This window comes from Phyllobates terribilis, unplaced genomic scaffold (assembly GCF_046119375.1).
Source record: "Phyllobates terribilis strain yellow unplaced genomic scaffold, ASM4611937v1 Scaffold_11__3_contigs__length_659146591, whole genome shotgun sequence".
Classification (NCBI taxonomy): Eukaryota; Metazoa; Chordata; class Amphibia; order Anura; family Dendrobatidae; genus Phyllobates; species Phyllobates terribilis.
The window spans coordinates 103,686,618-103,706,723 of NW_027362771.1; the positions used below are offsets into that span (position 1 = coordinate 103,686,618).

The 20,106-nt window shown below is 50.3% G+C and overlaps 1 protein-coding gene across 1 annotated transcript in view; it reads right to left on the reverse strand.

Annotated features, from left to right (window-relative positions):
* The window catches only part of CDHR2 (cadherin related family member 2), a 436,943-nt gene that overhangs the window by 291,887 nt on the left and 124,950 nt on the right, over positions 1 to 20,106 (reverse strand). The gene's annotated exons all lie outside the window — the stretch shown is intronic.

Consider the following 20,106-nt stretch of genomic DNA (forward strand, 5'->3'; position numbering starts at 1 on the left):
ACTCCTCCTCTGGTTTACCGATGTCCTCTTTTCAGCTCCAACAGCCAAAATCCAGTGATCTTTGAGCTCGCGGAGACTCTTCACTTACCCCAAAATGCAGTGGGAATATGCAAATTATCTCCTCAGGACTCCTCCTCTGGTTTACCGATGTCCTCTTTTCAGCTCCAACAGCCAAAATCCAGTGATCTTTGAGCTCGCGGAGACTCTTCACTTACCCCAAAATGCAGTGGGAATATGCAAATTATCTCCTCAGGACTCCTCCTCTGGTTTACCGATGTCCTCTTTTCAGCTCCAACAGCCAAAATCCAGTGATCTTTGAGCTCGCGGAGACTCTTCACTTACCCCAAAATGCAGTGGGAATATGCAAATTATCTCCTCAGGACTCCTCCTCTGGTTTACCGATGTCCTCTTTTCAGCTCCAACAGCCAAAATCCAGTGATCTTTGAGCTTGCGGAGACTCTTCACTTACCCCAAAATGCAGTGGGAATATGCAAATTATCTCCTCAGGACTCCTCCTCTGGTTTACCGATGTCCTCTTTTCAGCTCCAACAGCCAAAATCCAGTGATCTTTGAGCTCGCGGAGACTCTTCACTTACCCCAAAATGCAGTGGGAATATGCAAATTATCTCCTCAGGACTCCTCCTCTGGTTTACCGATGTCCTCTTTTCAGCTCCAACAGCCAAAATCCAGTGATCTTTGAGCTCGCGGAGACTCTTCACTTACCCCAAAATGCAGTGGGAATATGCAAATTATCTCCTCAGGACTCCTCCTCTGGTTTGGCGGATCAGTCTGTGACTGGGTCCGACAGGGGTCATATACCCTTCGGGGCTATGCTCAGCCACCTTCCCAAGTTCACGGAGGATGGCATGTCACTGTGGGACTGGGTAGAAAGACTGATAAGTATGCTACGGATGTATCCCCTCAATCCCCTAGCCCAGGTGGAGCTGGCCCTCCTAACCCCTGATGGACAGGCCCGGCAAACTGTGATGTACCGCCCACTTGGGGACCGTGGCACCGTGGACAAAGTGATAAAAATTCTGGATGACATGCACAGTGACACGGTGACACCACGGATCTGGGGCACTTGCGCCTGCGGTTATTTCAGCGGGTCCAAGGGGAAAATGAGACCATAAACCAATATGTTAATGCATTATAGTAAGTGACGGCCCATATCGTTAAGAAGGCTTGAGATGAGAACCGAGGACTGGGACCATTGGATGAAGTGTTGTGTGACCAACTGATTACTGGCTTGAAGGACCCTTCCCTGAGGCAGATCTTAAAGGAGCGGCTGCGTTTGAGTCCCGATCTGGGCTTCCTGGAGGTTGAGGCTGAAGCTAGAGTACTGGATAAAGAAATTCCTGTTTTCAAGGCCACAGTCAGAAGCCATGAAGCAACTATTCCTGAATTCACCCACAAAGAGCCCGACTGGGCACGGGAGATACGTCAAGAAATTCGAGATATTCAAGGTGAGCTGACCACTATTAGGATGACCCCTGCTGCCCCCTCGCCGATGGACCACACCGCTCTACATGGACGGAGGCCAGAGCGAGAAAGACGTTCCTACCAAGCTCCAACACGTCATGTACCAGGCCCATCGGTGGAGCGAGGGCCGGAGTGTTGGACCTGCGGCGGTAGGGGGCATATCTCCAAAGACTCTCCGAACCGAGAAAGGAGGAGACGGAGGCAGCCGTTAAACTAAGATGCCCCACGGTTGTGGAGCATAACATGGGGTTTCGAACTTCAGAGGGTGGAAGAGGGAGCTCTGAAGACATTGTCTCTGAGTGGCCCATCATCTGGGCTGAATTTAATGGGCAGCGGATTCGTTGTCTAATGGACACCGGGTCTCAGGTGACCACTATGCCTGAGACATATTTCCAAAGTCACTTTCCTGAAGTTGCTCGTTCCTGGAGGGAATCCACTGTCAAGCTGGTGGCTTTTAATCAACTACCTATCACAGTAGCGTGGGTAGTATGGATGTATGTCCGGGCATGCGGAAAGGACCTCGGTCGGAAAGGGATAGTACTGACCACAGGGTCCGGAGGCGACGGGCCCATTGTAACCCTGGGCATAAATGTGCTGAAGGAGGTCAGACAGTTCCTGGCTGAGGGCTCTGACAAAAACACCACTCGTGACCCAGCCAGCAAGAGAGTATTCCAGCATCTCGTGCGGGTCAGCCAAATTCAAAAATTGCCCGCTACCTCTCAGTATCTTGGTAAGGTATCGATACCGCCTGAAGCCACAGTGACACTGCCAATGGGACAGATTGTACTCACTTTACCAGTACTGGCACATGTGTCCTTAGAGGGCGTGGATGTTCAGATTGAACCAATAGAGGGAGAGGAAGCGCCCTCCGAACTTCTGGTTGCTCGCACCCTGGCCACCGTGCGGCAGGGCCAGTCGCCTGTGCGTTGCAGCAATCTAAGTGGCGCAAGTTTTCAGTTGTTGCCCCAACAAGAGGTGGCACGAGTTTGCATAATGCCAGAGGATCTTACCAGAGTTGACGCTATAGGGCTGGCACCTGTGGAAGGAGAACCATGGACCTTAGAGGTGTCCCTCAACAGCCAAGAGAATGGAAGAGAACTGTTGGCTGGACGTCACCTCATGCACAGCATGAAGATGATTTCGAGTGCACTCGGGACATTCAGCATGAAATACCCACAGGAAATACTGCTTCCATTCGAGAGAGATATTGACAGATCCCACCTCAAATGTACCAGGAGGTGAAAGAACTGTTGGCCCACATGTTGCGGAATGGCTTGATCTGCGAAAGTCATTGTCCTTGGGCAGCCCCTATTGTGCTGGTTCGGAAGAAGGATGGTACCCTGAGGTTTTGTGTAGAAGCTGAATGCATGTACAGTGCGGGACTGCTATCTGCTACCCCGAATTGAAGAGTCTCTATCTGCACTAGGAAGTGCCAAGTTCTTCTCTTCTCTCGACCTGGACAGTGGCTATTGGCAGGTCCCAGTAGCTGAGAAGGATCGTCCGAAGACAGCCTTTGCCCTTCCTATGGGCTTGTTTGAGTTCAATCGGATGCCGTTCGGGCTAACAAATGCACCAGGAACCTTCCAGAGACTGCTGGAGAGATGCTTGGGGGACCTCAACTTCGAAGCCATTTTAATTTATCTAGACGATATAATTATCTATTCCGCCATGTTTGAAGATCATCTCCGCCGACTGGAACAAGTGTTAGAACGACTTCAGAGGCACGGACTAAAAATCAAGCCTTATAAGTGTCATCTCTTCAAGCGGGAAATTGAATATCTGGGGCACACTGTGTCAAGTGCGGGAGTGCACCCCACCGCGGAGAAAGTAGCTGCAGTGCAGAAGTGGCCCACACCCGCCAACCTAAGAGAACTGAGGGTATTCCTGGGGCTCGCTGGATGCTACCGCAGATTCATAAAAGACTTCGTTAAGATTGCAGTCCCACTCAATGAATTACTGAGAGGAACTGCTGGGGAGCCAAGCGGCAGACCATTCAGTGGGGCCGACGAGAAGAAGAGGCATTCCGAGTATTGAAAATAGCGCTAACGGATGCCTCAATTCTGGCCTATGCTGATTTTTCACAGCCTTTCATGTTGTACACTGACGGAAGCTTGCATGGGCTGGGAGCAGTGCTGGCTCAAGTGCAAGGAGGAAAAGAGCGGGTGACCACGTATGCCAGTCGGTCGCTCCGGGATACGGAGAAGAATCCAGACAACTACAGTTCGTTCAAGCTGGAGCTACTGGCACTGGTGTGGGCCATGACCGAGAAATTTGCGGAGTACTTGTCGGGGTCAGAAGTACAAGTGCGGACAGACAGCAACCCTTTGGCCCACTTAGAGAACGCAAAGCTGGGCGCGCTAGAGCAGCGGTGGGTAGCAAGGATGTCTAAATACCAGTGCAAAATCACCTATTGGTCCAAGGCCCTGAACACTCATGCAGATGCCCTGTCCTGGGTCACTCAGATGGGGCCGAAGAGAGATATAGATGAGGAGCTTGAAGGGGATGAGATTCCGGATTTCAGCCAGTGCCCAGGAGTACGGAGAGGAGCCGAGGCCCACTCAAATTCTGGGCCGCTCAAGGGACGAGTGGATACATCTGCAACAGTCCGACCCAGAACTGGCAAAACTGAGAGAATGGGTTGCCCTGGGTCAAAGACCCGACCAGGAGTCCAGGGCTGCTTCACTCCCCACTGCCCTACAAACCTTAGGCCAGTGGGAAAGGCTCTTCCTGAGGGATGGCTTGCTATGCCGAAGAATCCAGCTACCTTGGCAGGTAGTAGTTCCAGAAGCGCTAGTAACACAGCTAGTCCAGGAAGCTCATGGAAGAGGTGCTCACTTCAGTGTGGAGAAGACCTTTCGTTGGTTACAACAGCTGGTGTATTGGCCTCAACTGCGGCAAGAAGTCGAAGGGGTCTGCTGAAAATATCACCAGTGTGAGTTGAGTAAGCCCCCGGAGCAAAGGGCTCCCATTCAGACCATCCGAACTTCTGCACCCTTAGAAGTCCTGATGATTGACTACCTGATGATCGGAACTTCATACAATGGTTACGGACACTGTTTGGTAATGACTGATCACTTCACCAAGTTCGCAGTGGTGACACATACCCGAGACCAGACAGCAGAAGCTGCAGCTAAGGCCATCTGTCAGGATTTCATTCGGATTTATGGGTGCCCGAAGCGAATACATTCTGACCAGGGAGCCTGATTCCAGGGGCGAGTGATGGATGAGCTATACCGTATCTATGAGATCGATAAATCCTGAACAACACCCTACCACCCCCAAGGAAACAGAGCGTTCGAGTGCTTCAACCGAACCCTGTTGCAAATGTTGTGAACGCTGGAAGAGGACAAAAAGATGAAGCGGCCCGAATTTGTGTCCGAGCTGGTATGGATGTATAATAATCGAGTTCATGCAACTACTGGCTATATCTCTTACATGTTGCTGTTTGGAAGGAATGGGCAAGAAATTACTGCACTAGAGCTAGATTCAGAAGACTCCTGCCCAGGCAACAGCCCAAGTACCTGGATTCTGGAGCACAGGTGCCGGCATCATACAGTGAGAAGATTGGTTGCACAGAAGTTTCAGGAAGTAGAGCATGCAGGTCGGCCCCTGACCTCTGGTGGATCGCTCCAGCCAGGAGATCGTGTGCTAGTAAGGGCCAAACGATTTGGGAGTAAGCAGGACCATCGTTGGGAGGCAATACCATATTGAGTGGTGAAGAAGATCCACCCAGACAACCCAGTCTATGAGGTCCGGCCCGAAGGGGATGACGCCGCAACACCTAGGGTGTTGCACCACAATATGCTGCGGCCCTGCCCCTCTGAAGCAGAGGGCTGTAATGGGGTTGGGCCTCCAAACGAATTGGCTGAGGTGCCACACACAGGGACCTTGGGGGATGAAGAAGGATGGGCTACAATGCAGTTGGGCCCGTCAGAGCTGTCGATGCCAATCCTGAGTGGAGTACAGAATGAATCGGGAGGTGACTTGCAATCCCCAGTGGTTGATTCGTCAGATACCCCGGAATCACCTCCGCAGGAGGAGCCCCTCAGAACTGAGCAGGCCAATGCCAGAATCCCTCCTAACCGGTATGCTCAAGAAGAGTTTATCTGGTCTCAGATCCAACAGAAAACAGAAGAGTGTGCTCAACTCTTGTCTGAACTTGCGCTGTCTGGAAGGAGGCATCAATCCCGCAAGAAATCCACTCACCCGAGGACTCGCAAGTAAAGAGGGGGGAGGAATGTAGTAGAAGAAAAAAAGCCTTCATGGGAATTCTTGCAGGATGTGTCAAAGATGAGGAGAGATTGCCATCTGCTGGTCAGACACAATCAAACGGAACCAAGATGTGTTAGGAAAGTTTAATGGGGAGCAGATTTAGACGCTGGACCCAGTCAGATGATTTCCTGAATATAAAAGTCCAGCGCGCCAAACCTAAGGCAGGATTGGCACCAAGTTGCAGAGAGTAGCAGACGCGCTCAGGACGTGCTGAGAAGCCCAGCGTGGCAGGCCTGAGCCAGAGGCCTGCGACACATAACTGCCGGACACTGGTGGATGAACTCCGGATTCCCCACAGAGGTTCCTCGAGTGCTGCGCCTGCTGAGGAGAGTCGGGATCTGTTTGCGATGCTGAGTGAGTTCGCAGGACCCGACATCGCCCGCCAATAGATGAGGTCTGGATCCCCCTACCCAAGGCTTGAGAGACTGCCTCCAACGGCCAAGCAGAGAGGAGCTGGGAGAAGGCTGCGCCAGGAGAGTCACGCCAGCGAAAGCAGAGGAGCTGTACAAGTGAACAGGATCGTCACTTCCACTGTTCACCTACGGTACCAGGGGCAGTTGGGTTTAGGATCTCAGGTTGGGAGGGGACAGGTTGGGGTGGGAGAAGCTAAACTTGATTTGATTGACTTTGTCCGGAAAAGACTTGCGGTCTAGCGGGAATAACTGGTGACCCCCGCTAAGGCCATATACAGAGTTAAAGAACTAAGGTGGTGACTCCCTCAATTGAGTGCATCACACTACCTTGACATACTTTGCATTATTACTTCAAATTACCGTTTGTTATTCCTGTTACTATTCCCTTGTTTAGAACACCTGTTACATATATATATACATGTATATAAACTGTTTATATCCATCTCTGACTGACGCTATATATTGCACCATACAGAATAATGAACCCCATATAATGCGCCATACAGAATAATGAGCCCCATATATTGTTCCATACAGAATAATAAGCCCCATATATTGCTCCATACAGAATAATGGATCCCATATAATGCTCCTTACTTAATAATTGACCCCATATAATGCTCCATACAAAATAATGGACCCCATTTAATGCTCCATACAGAATAATGGACCCCATATAATGCTCCATACAGAATAATGGACCCCATTTAATGCTCCATACAGAATAATGGACCCCATATAATGCTCCATACAGAATAATGGACCCCATATAATGCTCTATGCAGAAGAATGTGCCCCATATAATGCTCTATGCAGAAAAATGGGCCCCATATAATGCCCCATACAGAATACTGGACCCCATATAATGCTCTATGCAGAATAATGGACCCCATATAATGCTCCATACAGAATAATGGACCCCATATAATGCTACATAGATAATAATGGTCCCCATATAATGCTCCATATAGAATAATTGACGCCATATAATGCTCCATACAGAATAATGGTCCCCATATAATGCTCCATACAGAATACTGGACCCCATTTAATGCTCCATACAGAATAATGGACCCCATATAATGCTCCATGCAGAATACTAGACCCCATATAATGCTCCATACAGAATAATGGACCCCATATAATGCTCTATGCAGAATAAAGGGCCCCATATATTGCTCCATACAGAATAATGGGCCCCATATATTTCTCTATACAGATTGGGCCCCATATAATGCTTCATACAGTATGAGCCCATATTTTTCTCCTTACATAATGGGCCACATATAGTGCTCTATACAATATGGGCCTCGTATAATGCTCAATGCATAATGGGCCCCATACATTGCTCCATACATAAAAAAATAAATAAAATCTAATACTCATGTCTCCTAACTGGCCGCTGCTCTGCTCTGGACTCCTCAAAGTCGCCTTCTGCCAGCTCTCTGCACTGTGACGCTCAGAGCAGAGGGCGTGCTGTAGTAACGTCATCGCACCCTCTGACCTGAGACGTCAGAGTGTCAGAAGACGCGGAAGACGCCGGAGCTGCGGAGGAACAGGGAGAGGTAAGTATTGCAAGTGCCGGAGCCCTGAGCAAGTGGGGGGCCCACTCGCGGGCGCTGGCACCGGGCTTCCCTGACTCACAGGCCCCACAGCATGCCGGGGTCCCCAACGGTGAGTGGGACCCCCCGCTTGCTCAGGGCCCCAACACGTGCCTAGGTGCGCCGGGTGCTGACTCCGGCCCTGCTTACATTGAGTTGTGACTTCCATATAGCCCAACACTGGAATAATCTGGCTGGTCACAAACTGCTGAAAACCAACCAGAGCAGCGCCGATAAAAGATGAAGACGGCGGCTGGTAAGTCTGGTAAGTATGGGAATAAGTGCAGGGAACTTAGATTAGTAGCACCACTACAGCGCTGCAATAGAAAATAATGCTAGAGTGGTGCTTTAATGGTCTAAAGGGGTTTTCCCACAAACAAAATGTAATTTTAAAACTTGACTGTGTATGACCGTCGTACGGAACATACCACATCTCCTGGGCAGGGGAGGAAGCAAAAGACACTACAGACATTACAGCATGGGAATCACAGAGGATTTATTTTGTGAGGTAAAATATTTCACTGCCTGGGTTTAAACAATATTTTATCTCACAAAATGAATCCTCTGCGCTCCCCTGCTGTAATGTCTACACTCTTTTGCTTCCTCCCCTGCCCAGGAGATGTGGTATGTTTTATCCACGGTCAGACAGAGCCAATTTTTCACATTAACTTTTGTTTGTGGGAAAACCCCTTTAAGAGAGGAATGACCTGTCTAGAATATTTGATTTTTTTTAATAATAATATGATCTAATGCAACAATCCAAAACTTAAAGAAGTTGTACACTACTTTATAATACACCCCCAATGTATACCCCGGGGGCCCCTAAGACTTTTTGTAAATACCTTATGTTGCAGATAATGCCTTTGAGCGGCGCTATCGGTGGCCGATCACAGGCATCACGTGACCCCGCGTTGACGTCACGACAAGTGAGGCATGATTCAGCGCTGAGGTCCCCGCGCTGGCTGCTGGGTTGTGGGCGGGGTTTCCCCCGCGTCACACCCAGCATCCACCACGCGCTTTCCCAATGAATGGGGAGAGTCAGAGCGCGCGGTGGATGCCGGGTGTTACGCACGGGGGGTAACCCCAGCCACAGCCTGGAACGCGGAAGACAGAGACCCCCGGCTGCTGCCAGCACTTGTCGTGACATCAGCGGATGTCAGAGCTGGCTGCAGCCGGGGGCACGTGATGCCTGTGAGCAGCCAGTGATAGCGCCGCTCACAGGCAGTATCTGCAACATAAGGTATTTACAAAAAGTCTTAGTTGCCACAGGGGGGATACATTGGGGGGGTAATATAAAGTAGTGTACAACCCCTTTAAAGGGCTTTTACCACGAACAAAAGTTCATCTTAATCAATAGCTCTTGGAATAATAATAATTTCCACAATTGGATGTTTTTAAATAAAATGTTCCTGTGCTGAGATAATCTTATAAATGTGCCCCTGCTGTGTACTGTGTAATGGCTGTGTCTGACCGTACAGGTACCTGGTTTGATCATACCACAGCTCCTGACCAGGGGAGGAAGAAAAAATATATACAGATATTACAGCAGGAGATCACAAATGTAAAACATTATTTAAAAACAGGCAGGGAAATGTTTTACCTCACAGAAAGAATCAGCTGTGATCCCCTGCTGTCCTGTCTGTATACTCTTTCGCTTCCTCCCCAGCCCAGGAGTTGTGGTATGATCAGATCATGTTCCTGTACGGTCAGACACAGCCATTACACAGTACACAGCAGGGGCACATTTATAAGATTATCTCAGCACAGGGACATTTTATTTAAACACATCCAATTGTGGATATTATTATTATTCCAAGATCTATTGAGTAAAATCAACTTTTGTTCGTGGGAAAACCACTTTAAGCCAGCACTCATTTTGTTCCACAGTAGTAGATACTTATGTGAAAATGTATAGATAGCATATGAAAAAATATGCTATATACGGCAGGAAAAACACACCTCTCATACAAATATACTTTATTTGTATTTTGTCTATACACACCTGAAAGTGGGAGTTACTTTTTTGGTATTATTTATTTTATTCTCTGTGTATTGTGGGATTTTTGAGGCTCAGACTAAGGACCATAGAAACCAGAAACGCATTACCTGAGAGAGGGGTGTTTTTGCTGCCAACCTTTGTATATATATTTTTCATATGATGTTTTTGTGTGAGGCCAGAGAAGTTTGGATGTTTTTATAAAGATCTAATAAAGTATCTACTTTTATTGAAGAAAACAAGTTCTGGCTTGAGTTTTGGATATTATCTATGGAGTGGAACTGCTGAGTCCAGAGCAGATGAGTTGATTTATACTTCACTCTCTATTGTATAAATACTGTATGTTGTACTTCAAGCCAAAAGGTTAATCCTCTTTTCTCGAAAGTTTTGGCATGTGTACTAAAAAATTATGCAATAAATGCCATAAAAACATTATTAAGTTTGGCTTATGCATTTACAACAATGAAATATCACAAGTGTTTTTTCTCCAGGTTGCCTTCATTCATACCGCAACCTACTACATAGCTTTTTTAAAACTGGAAACATTATACAATGGCCCTATTTAGGTTGGGGGCACACCTACATTATTATAAAGGGGTGTGCTCATATTCTTTCTTCTGGAGCACACCACTTCCCTGTATTCTGGATTCCTGCTTGACAGGGGGAGATTCACTCCTGAAGACTGACAGGACTTTACTTGCTTTTTTTGATCTGCTGTCATTTTCCTGATATGAGAGCTTTTATCTTACTTAGTGTACTGCTTGTTACCAAGTAGATTGGCCTCTACAGCCATTCCAGGATGAAAAGTAAACACATAAGATCCCAGTCACCTCTCTCCAGCCTATTCATTTCTGTACCACAGTTAGCTTAACACCCCTCTCCCCCTCCCTCTAAGCTCCTGATCTGTTATCAGTCACCCAAAATCACAATCCTAAAAGCACCCGACTATCATTTTCCATAGCAGTACTCATAAACATGGCTCTCACCTACTTAGAAAGGAGCTTGTTAAATGTTATTTCTGCATGTAAATGTGGCACCCCAGGGGTCTGGTTTTCCACAGTAATGTAATGTTATGTCTGAGAGCAGGTGGGAGGTCCTTTGGTCAGGGATCCTGTGCATGCCACACCTCCTGCCCAGTCTTGGGAGGGGAAGAGCTTCCCCTGTAAAAACCCGGGGCTGAGGCAGGAAGAGTCAGACAAGGAGAGTGGAGACAAGAAGCAGCATAGGAAACAGCTGAGTTCCAAGGAGTCAGGGGCTGGCAGCTGCAGCGCTCGCCCTGACTAAGAAGATTCTTTACCGGACCCGGAGTCCGAGGCTGTGGGGACTAACTCCTACCCAGCAGCAGAATCCGTCAGGCAGGGGATTTCAGGTCCTCTGGCCCAGAAGCCCGAAGGCACGGTCACACGCGTGGGACCAGCACCGCCATCGTGGAGCGGAAGCCATTAGAAGGCCCCGAGTCACCGGCCATACGGGTGAGCACCACACGGTACACTCAGGGACGTGGGCTACTTACATCAGCTTCTAGCAAGGTAGCCAGAAGAGTACAGTCAGTTTGGGAGGCCTACAACTACGCCTGGCCAGGGGAGATCCCATCTGCTCAAAGACTGACCAGGCCCCGTTTGCTAGCAAGTACTCCGGGAGGGTCTGTCGTTGTTACCAGTAAAGACCCTGAACTACACCGTACCGTCTCTGAGTGGTTCCTGCTACCCCCATCATCCACGTCGGCTGCCCTGAGGCCATACCCCTCCCGTTGGGGGTTATACTATCACGCTGCACAATCCTACCACCGGCCTCAGCGGTCTGCCCTGCAGCAGCAGCTTCCTGGCTGTACTCAACGGGTGGCGTAGTCATCAACTATTTACTACTAATAGACTGCCGTCTAGTTTGACTCCCTGGGCACGGACCGGGTCACCGCCACGAGACTACGACCCTCCACTGATCCGGCTCCGGGTAGGCTCCCGCGTGCGCAACGCAGCGCGACACAGGCCCAGGGGCGCGTCAATTTTTGGCGTAGTCGGCAGGATTTCGTGCCCGCAACCACCGGGTACTGCGTGCCTGAAAAGCAAAGACTGTTCAAACTTACCAGTGGTGAAGATTCCCGCTATCCGTGGAGGTTTCCCGCCATCCGGCGCCATCTTCTACCTTCTTCCCGCCATCGGTGAAGTTTCCCGCCATCCGGCGCCATCTTCGGCCTTCTTCCCGCCATCCGTGGAGTTTTCCCGCCGTTGGACGCCATCTTGGGGACGCCGCGCGGGAAGAAGAGGGGCGTGGACTCCGAAAGCGCGCGAGAACTGAAACCCCGCCTCACGTCCGGACGTTGCGTAAGGTCCTGGAAGGAGCCCAGCAGACGCCGACGTCACAGGAGCGCGACGGAAGGTCCTCAACCCTGACGATCCACTGCGGAGCCGCGGCCTACGGAAGAGGATCATCGCAAGGTAGGCCACGGTCCACTAGGGGGGAGGAAGATGTCGGATACGGAGGAGAGCTTCACTGCCCCAACCCCCGCCAGCGCTACCGCTGCTGCAGTTATGCCCTTCACCATGCCCTATATCCCGGGAGCAGCTTGGCTACCCCAGTATTCAGGGGAGTCACATACCCTGCATGACTTTAGAGAAAAGCTGGATAGCCTCTTCCAGGTGTACCCCCTCACAGAAGAGCAAAAAGTGAGCATCCTGGTGGCCCAACTAACCGGGGCAGCCAAAAGGGAAGTAAAATCCTGGCCACCTGGGAGGAAGACTGTCGCAGGGATACTAACCCGGCTGAAGGACACCTTTGATACCCGCACCTCAGCCGAGATTAAGCTTAGATTCTACGGGTCCAAGCAGCGAGCGCATGAGAGTATAAGGGACTATGCACTAAACCTACAAGAGGCCCTGAGGGCCATAAAGCAGACCGACCCTGATGGGGTGGGAAACGAGGACAGGCTGTTGACTGAACAATTTATAGAGGGTTTATATTGCAATGCCCACCGAACCCAGTTGCGGGCAATGGCCTTACAGGATCCCCATCTGGACTTTGCACAGTTCAAGGACAGAGCCATCCGGGTGCTCCGAGAACCGGCACCAGGTGGCGTTGTGACCCACAGACGCCCCACTACCACTTACTACCAGGAAGCGGCGCCCTTGTCAGCAGGGCCTGTGGGAGCTGATGCGCAGGCTTTGGACAATGACCCGGCTCCAGACCTACACCATCAGGTCCAAGAGCTAGTTAAGAGCGTTGCTGCGCTAACCCGAACTGTGCAGTCTTTACAGGTTTCCACCCCAGGGAAGATCCAGCTGGCATCCGGACCGGAGGACATCCCGTGGCGTCGACCAAGGAGGACCCCACCGGCCAGAGGAAGACCCAGTGACCGATACAGCGAGGACGGACGACCCATCTGCCGCCGCTGCAATCAACCCGGACATATGGAAAGGTACTGTTCTTTAAACGGGCACAACCTGGGGTAGAGGGCCAACCCCCAGGAAAAAGATCACCAGGCCCATCGAACTGGCGCGACAGATATGTGGGAGGACGTCCAGTCTTGCCTGTGGTACTGGATGGCATTCCCATGAGTGCCCTACTGGATACCGGGTCACAGGTCACCACCATCCCGTACGTGCTCTTCAAGCAGTACTGGAATGACTCGGATATTACCCACTACCCTGACGACGACTTGAGTATCATCGCCAGCAATGGCCAGCCCGTGCCACAGATCGGATTTAAGGAGGTGGCCCTCAAAATCGGTAGAGTCGAACTGGCCGCACAGGGACTGATCATTGTAGATATTGATAAACATGAGAGTCACCCAAAAATAACTCTAGGAACTAACGTAATTGAAAATTGTCTTGCAGAGGTGATTTTCCTTTTACAGCAGGTTGCCAAGAACGCCAGCTCCGGCGAGCAGCGGGTGCTCCAGAAAGAGATCCGGGCACTGATGCAACGGCAACAAGTGGAACTCTCCGGCGGTGAGATTGGTAGCGTAAGAATGTGTGACCCTTTTCCTATTGCCATGCCCCCAAAAAGTGAAATGATGATTTGGTGCCGGGCAGCTATTGGTCTGAGAGGAAGAGATTACCAGGCAATGGTAGAACCAGTTTACTCAGACAGTAGGCCCACCATTTTGACAGCACGGGGGGTGGTCAATGTACGCCATGGGAGGGTGCCCATTCGCATAATAAATATCGGGGAGAGGGAAGTGTACCTGCCCCGGTATGCCACGCTAGCCAAATTATATACCACTAATCAAAATTCTATACAATCTGTGGAACCCTTGCCTCCATCTCACCAGGAGGAAGGTAACGGCTCTAAGAAAGACATGGAGGACTGGTGTCAGCAACTACATTTGGGTACTGATTCCACTCCCTCACATCAGAAACAAGGAGTCTATCGGGTGGTTCAAGAGTATGAGAGAGTGTTTAGTAAACACCCGTTAGACTTCGGGCGAGTCAAGGGGGTAGAACACCGCATCCCCACGGGAGATCATCCTCCCATAAAAGAGAGGTATCGACCCGTACCCCCTGCACATTACCAACACGCCAAGGGGATGCTTAGAGACATGAAGGAGGCTGGGGTAATCCGGGATAGCTGTAGCCCCTGGGCAGCCCCACTAGTTTTAGTCAAAAAGAAAGACAACACCATGAGGATGTGTGTAGATTACCGGAAAATCAACCGTATCACACACAAGGATGCGTACCCCTTACCAAGGATAGAGGAGTCATTGGCTGCTTTAAGATCTGCTAACTTCTTCTCTACCTTGGATCTCACTAGCGGGTACTGGCAGGTTCCTGTAGCAGAGGCGGACCGGGAGAAGACCGCATTCACCACCCCGATGGGACTTAGCGAGTTCACCTGCATGCCGTTCGGACTCTGCAACGCCCCAGGAACCTTCCAACGATTAATGGAGTGCTGTCTGGGCCACAGAAACTTCGAGACGGTCCTGTTGTACCTGGACGATGTCATCGTATACTCCAAAACTTATGAGGACCACCTGAAACACCTGGCGGAGGTGTTCGAAGCTCTGGCGAGTTACGGCCTAAAGGTGAAACCCTCCAAGTGTCACCTCCTGAAACCAAAGGTGCAATACCTGGGACACGTGGTGAGCGCTGACGGAGTGGCTCCCGACCCCGATAAGATCACCGCAATTAAGGGATGGCCAAGCCCCTCCAGCGTAAAAGAAGTGCGGCAGTTCCTAGGGTTGGTAGGCTACTACCGAAGGTTTATTCCCGGTTTCACCAAAAAGGCAGCGCCTATGCAGGACCTCCTGATAGGCCAGTCCCGGAAGGCCAAGAACCAGAAGCCGCCCTTCAAATGGGAAGAGCCAGAAGAAGAGTCCTTCCGCCAGCTGAAGATGGCCCTCACGGGGGATGAAATCTTGGCGTACCCAGACTATAGCCAGCCCTTCATCCTCTACACCGACGCCAGTAACATCGGGCTAGGAGCCGTACTATCCCAGATTCAGCAGGGGAGAGAACGAGTGATCTCCTATGCCAGCCGAAAACTGCGACCCACCGAAAGGAACCCCGAGAATTACAGCTCATTTAAGCTAGAGTTCCTGGCCGTGGTATGGGCAGTCACCGAGCGCTTTAGGCATTACCTCGCTTCTTCCCGGTTCACCGTATACACGGATAACAACCCGTTGATACACCTGGACACGGCAAGACTCGGTGCCCTGGAGCAGAAGTGGATGGCCCGTCTGTCCAACTACGAGTTCACAATCAAATACCGGGCAGGACGCTCCAATACTAACGCGGATGCCCTGTCCAGGATGCCCAACCTGCCGGACGAAGGAGAAGATCCGGAGGGACTGGAAGAAGTTGAACTCCCTGCGTTCCACCGTCATGGGACTATCCAGTATTCCCACCGGGTAAGGGGTAAACAGGCTGCTACGTTGAACCCCTTACCCCACTACAACTGGGCGGAAACGCAAGACAGCGACCCTGCCGTCCGACTGGTGAAGGAGATGCTGACTCGGCCGGAGGCTCGACTTGAACCAGACGCTCCGGAGGAAGCCAAACAACTATGGGCGGAGAAGAGTCGACTATTCCTTTGCAAGGGGAAGTTGTGCCGCAGAATGGTCAACTCCCGGACGCATGAACTACTCTGGCAAGTAGTGGTGCCACGAAGAGACGCAGCCATGGTGATGGAGGCATACCACGACGGAGCTGGACACTTCGGGTGGAAAAAGCTGGAGTTCCTGCTGCGCGAGCGGTTCCACTGGGTAGGCATGAGGGGAACCATCGAGAAGTGGTGCAGAGACTGTGGCCCGTGCAATCTGAGAAGGAAGGACCAGGCCAGCCAGAAGACTCCCCTGCAATCCATCGTCACCCGGCAACCGTTGGAACTGGTAGCCTTGGATCATGTAAAACTGACCCCAAGCAGAAGTGGCTACGTCTACGCGTTAACCATCGTGGATCATTACTCCCGGTTCTTGGTTGTCGTCCCCGTCAAGGACTTAACGGCTCAAACAGCAGCTAGAGCCTTCCAGCAGCACTTCTGCCGTCCACACGGGTACCCGGACCAAGTGCTGACGGACCAGGGACCTGCCTTTGAAGCGGAGGTCTTCCAGGAATTCTGCAATCTGTATGGCTGCCGGAAGATAAGGACGACACCCTACCATCCGCAAACTAATGGACTTTGTGAAAAAATGAACCAGGTGGTAATGGATCTGCTAAAAACATTGCCCCTGGAAGAACGCAGTCTGTGGCCTGAGAAGTTGCCCGATCTGGTGGACCTATACAACCACATCCCGGTAGGTTCCACCAACTGTACCCCGGCTTACCTAATGAGGGCGAGACCTGGTAAGTTACCTGTTGACCTGGAAATGGGAGTCCTGACACCTGAGGACACTTCACCAGAAACAGACTGGGACACAGAGAGGCAGCAGCAGTACCGGAGAGTACAAGAGAGCGTGGAGCGAAGTCTCTGTCAGGCTAGGGAAAGACAAGAGAAGACTTACAACCAGTATGCTCCCGCTGTTCCCCTGGTACCCGGAGAGCAGGTCTTGAAGAGGAAAAGACGGCTCCACAAGTTGGATGACCAGTGGGAGGAGGACCCGTACACCGTACTGCCCTCAAGCCACGAGAACCCGAAGGTCTGTACCATCAGTAAAGACGGAGGGGAAACCACAGCCATTGTATCCCGGGACCACCTGAAGAAGTGTCCCGAACAACTGAGGAACCCGGAAGAGGAACAAGAAGACCATCGACCCGTGGAAGAAAGGGAAGATATGGTTAGTACCGTGCTCGGGGACTTCCCTCAGTCTTGGACTCAAGTCAATGGTGCAGTTGTGGTACCCGTACTCACCTTCCTCCAACCATCATCCCAAGAACCTACGGAGCAACGGGTAGAGCTGGAAGAACAGCCGGTCCAGGAGGCAGAAGACTCCACACAAGCAGAACAGGAGAATCAACCCTCTGCTTATAGTGAGCCTGCCGTACCCCTAGTGAGACAAAGGGCCGGTAGACAGCTGCCCAGTTTACCTTTGACAGCTCCTACACCCTGTAGTTCAGGGCCAGACAGTCAGCTCCGTAGGTCCACTCGGGCCACTAGAGGCCAGTTACCCGCACGCTGGAGAATTTAAAGTGTATAAATTGTTTTATTTATGTTTTTTTTCTGTGTATTGTTGCTTGTGAATAATTTTGTGTTTCCAGTTGTTTTTAGGAAACCTTGGTGGATTTACCGGGAATCCTTGTATATAGTTGGAGCGTAACCCAGGATGGACTAGAGACTGTTAAGGACTCGGGGTAGGACAGACCCCTACCTGGTTACGTCTCCCTGTGTTGGTGAAATGGACACCTTTGCTTTTCTTCAAAGACTGCGCCCGGTTGCGGACACGCCGCAACCATCTTATGTGTTTTTCTTATTGTGTTGTTATTGTTATACTTTGTTATGTTTTTCTAAATGTGTTTAGTCCCGGAGTACTAAATTTCACTAGGGGGGAATGTGGCACCCCAGGGGTCTGGTTTTCCACAGTAATGTAATGTTATGTCTGAGAGCAGGTGGGAGGTCCTTTGGTCAGGGATCCTGTGCATGCCACACCTCCTGCCCAGTCTTGGGAGGGGAAGAGCTTCCCCTGTAAAAACCCGGGGCTGAGGCAGGGAGAGTCAGACAAGGAGAGTGGAGACAAGAAGCAGCATAGGAAACAGCTGAGTTCCAAGGAGTCAGGGGCTGGCAGCTGCAGCGCTCGCCCTGACTAAGAAGATTCTTTACCGGACCCGGAGTCCGAGGCTGTGGGGACTAACTCCTACCCAGCAGCAGAATCCGTCAGGCAGGGGATTTCAGGTCCTCTGGCCCAGAAGCCCGAAGGCACGGTCACACGCGTGGGACCAGCACCGCCATCGTGGAGCGGAAGCCATTAGAAGGCCCCGAGTCACCGGCCATACGGGTGAGCACCACACGGTACACTCAGGGACGTGGGCTACTTACATCAGCTTCTATCAAGGTAGCCAGAAGAGTACAGTCAGTTTGGGAGGCCTACAACTACGCCTGGCCAGGGGAGATCCCATCTGCTCAAAGACTGACCAGGCCCCGTTTGCTAGCAAGTACTCCGGGAGGGTCTGTCGTTGTTACCAGTAAAGACCCTGAACTACACCGTACCGTCTCTGAGTGGTTCCTGCTACCCCCATCATCCACGTCGGCTGCCCTGAGGCCATACCCCTCCCGTTGGGGGTTATACTATCACGCTGCACAATCCTACCACCGGCCTCAGCGGTCTGCCCTGCAGCAGCAGCTTCCTGGCTGTACTCAACGGGTGGCGTAGTCATCAACTATTTACTACTAATAGACTGCCGTCTAGTTTGACTCCCTGGGCACGGACTGGGTCACCGCCACGAGACTACGACCCTCCACTGATCCGGCTCCGGGTAGGCTCCCGCGTGCGCAACGCAGCGCGACACAGGCCCAGGGGCGCGTCATAAGTATAGTGATAACAGTGAAGACTTCAGAACAATGATAGGCTATTAATGTATCACACTAGCAGGATGAAGCTGCTAACCAAACCTGTCACTGGAGTATTGACTGAACCACCACCACACCCTCCTGCAACCAGAATGTAAAGAGGCTGCAGAGCTGTGTGCTGTCCAGGACACAACTTGAGGATACACCTTTTGGTGTTATCTTCAAGGGTTTCAGCATGAATGGATTTTTTCTCTTTTTTTTACAACATAACTATAAGAAGAATACATGATAATATCTATTCTATTACAGAAATTTGGTGTAAAACGTGGGTATATACCAACTAGTCTTTACAGCATTTTTGTAAAACAGCTTACCTCAAAATGTAATTACACAAGAGTCACATCACCATTGCTTGGATCACAAGAGTAAAAAAAACTATAGTGATAACAGTGTAGACTTCAAAACAATGAAAGAGCGTTAATGTGTCACAGGAGCAGGATGGCTCTACTGACCAAAACCGTCACTCAAGGAGAATTGCCAGTGCCCCGCCCCCCCCCAGCAACCAAGAAGTAATGAGAGTGCAATGCTCTGAGCTGCTCAAGACTCAATTTGAGAATAACCCTATCTAAACTTTTTTTCATAAATTAACAGTACAAGAGAACATAAGAAACTGTGTAATATATCTTGTTAGTAAAAAAGCCTCTTTACCTTTCTGCATTGATCATTCACTCTAAAAAACGACTGAAGCCTACAGTTTTGTCTTACACATGCTGCTTATGAAAGTCTATGGAGAGAAGCTGGAAGGTGAAAGAAGCAGAGCACGCAAAGAGAAACTGCTGGGGTTTCTAGTGACTAAAACTTGCAGAGAAGGAGGAGAAACTAAAAATGTAGAATACAAATCACGTAATTGCAGAGATTGTGTTATACCTCATGCATATGTGACAGATTATTGCTAAAAGATACTGGAAAGTATAATTATATTTTAACTTGTAATAAGGTCCATCAGGTTTTTCTCTGGTCTATAAAAAGAAAGTGACGTGCCTCAAAAATCAAGCCCACATAAACCTATACTTGCTGAAATAATGCTTGGGTTGGGTAAAGGGCCTATTCAAAAGTTTGCAAAGCTAGTACAAAGCACACAATGAGTGGGGGAGAGAGGTTATCATGCTCAGCAGAATAAACTGAGTTCTCTGGCCACTGGGAATTAAAGGGCCTGAATACCACAACAGTGTCAGCGCCACATTACAGTGACAGACACAATACAGGAATATCATATCTTAATGCCATCCACATTACCTGAGTGTATGCTTACAACACTGCCAGAAATAAAGCTCCCATAAAAGTGCCAGCACAATGGTCTTATAACAGTACACACCACATAGTCCTACAAAAAAAGCCTGTGAGAATTCTGCACGTATTAACATTATTGCTGTGGCCTTTGAAACTTTAGTTACTTTTCTGCATGATA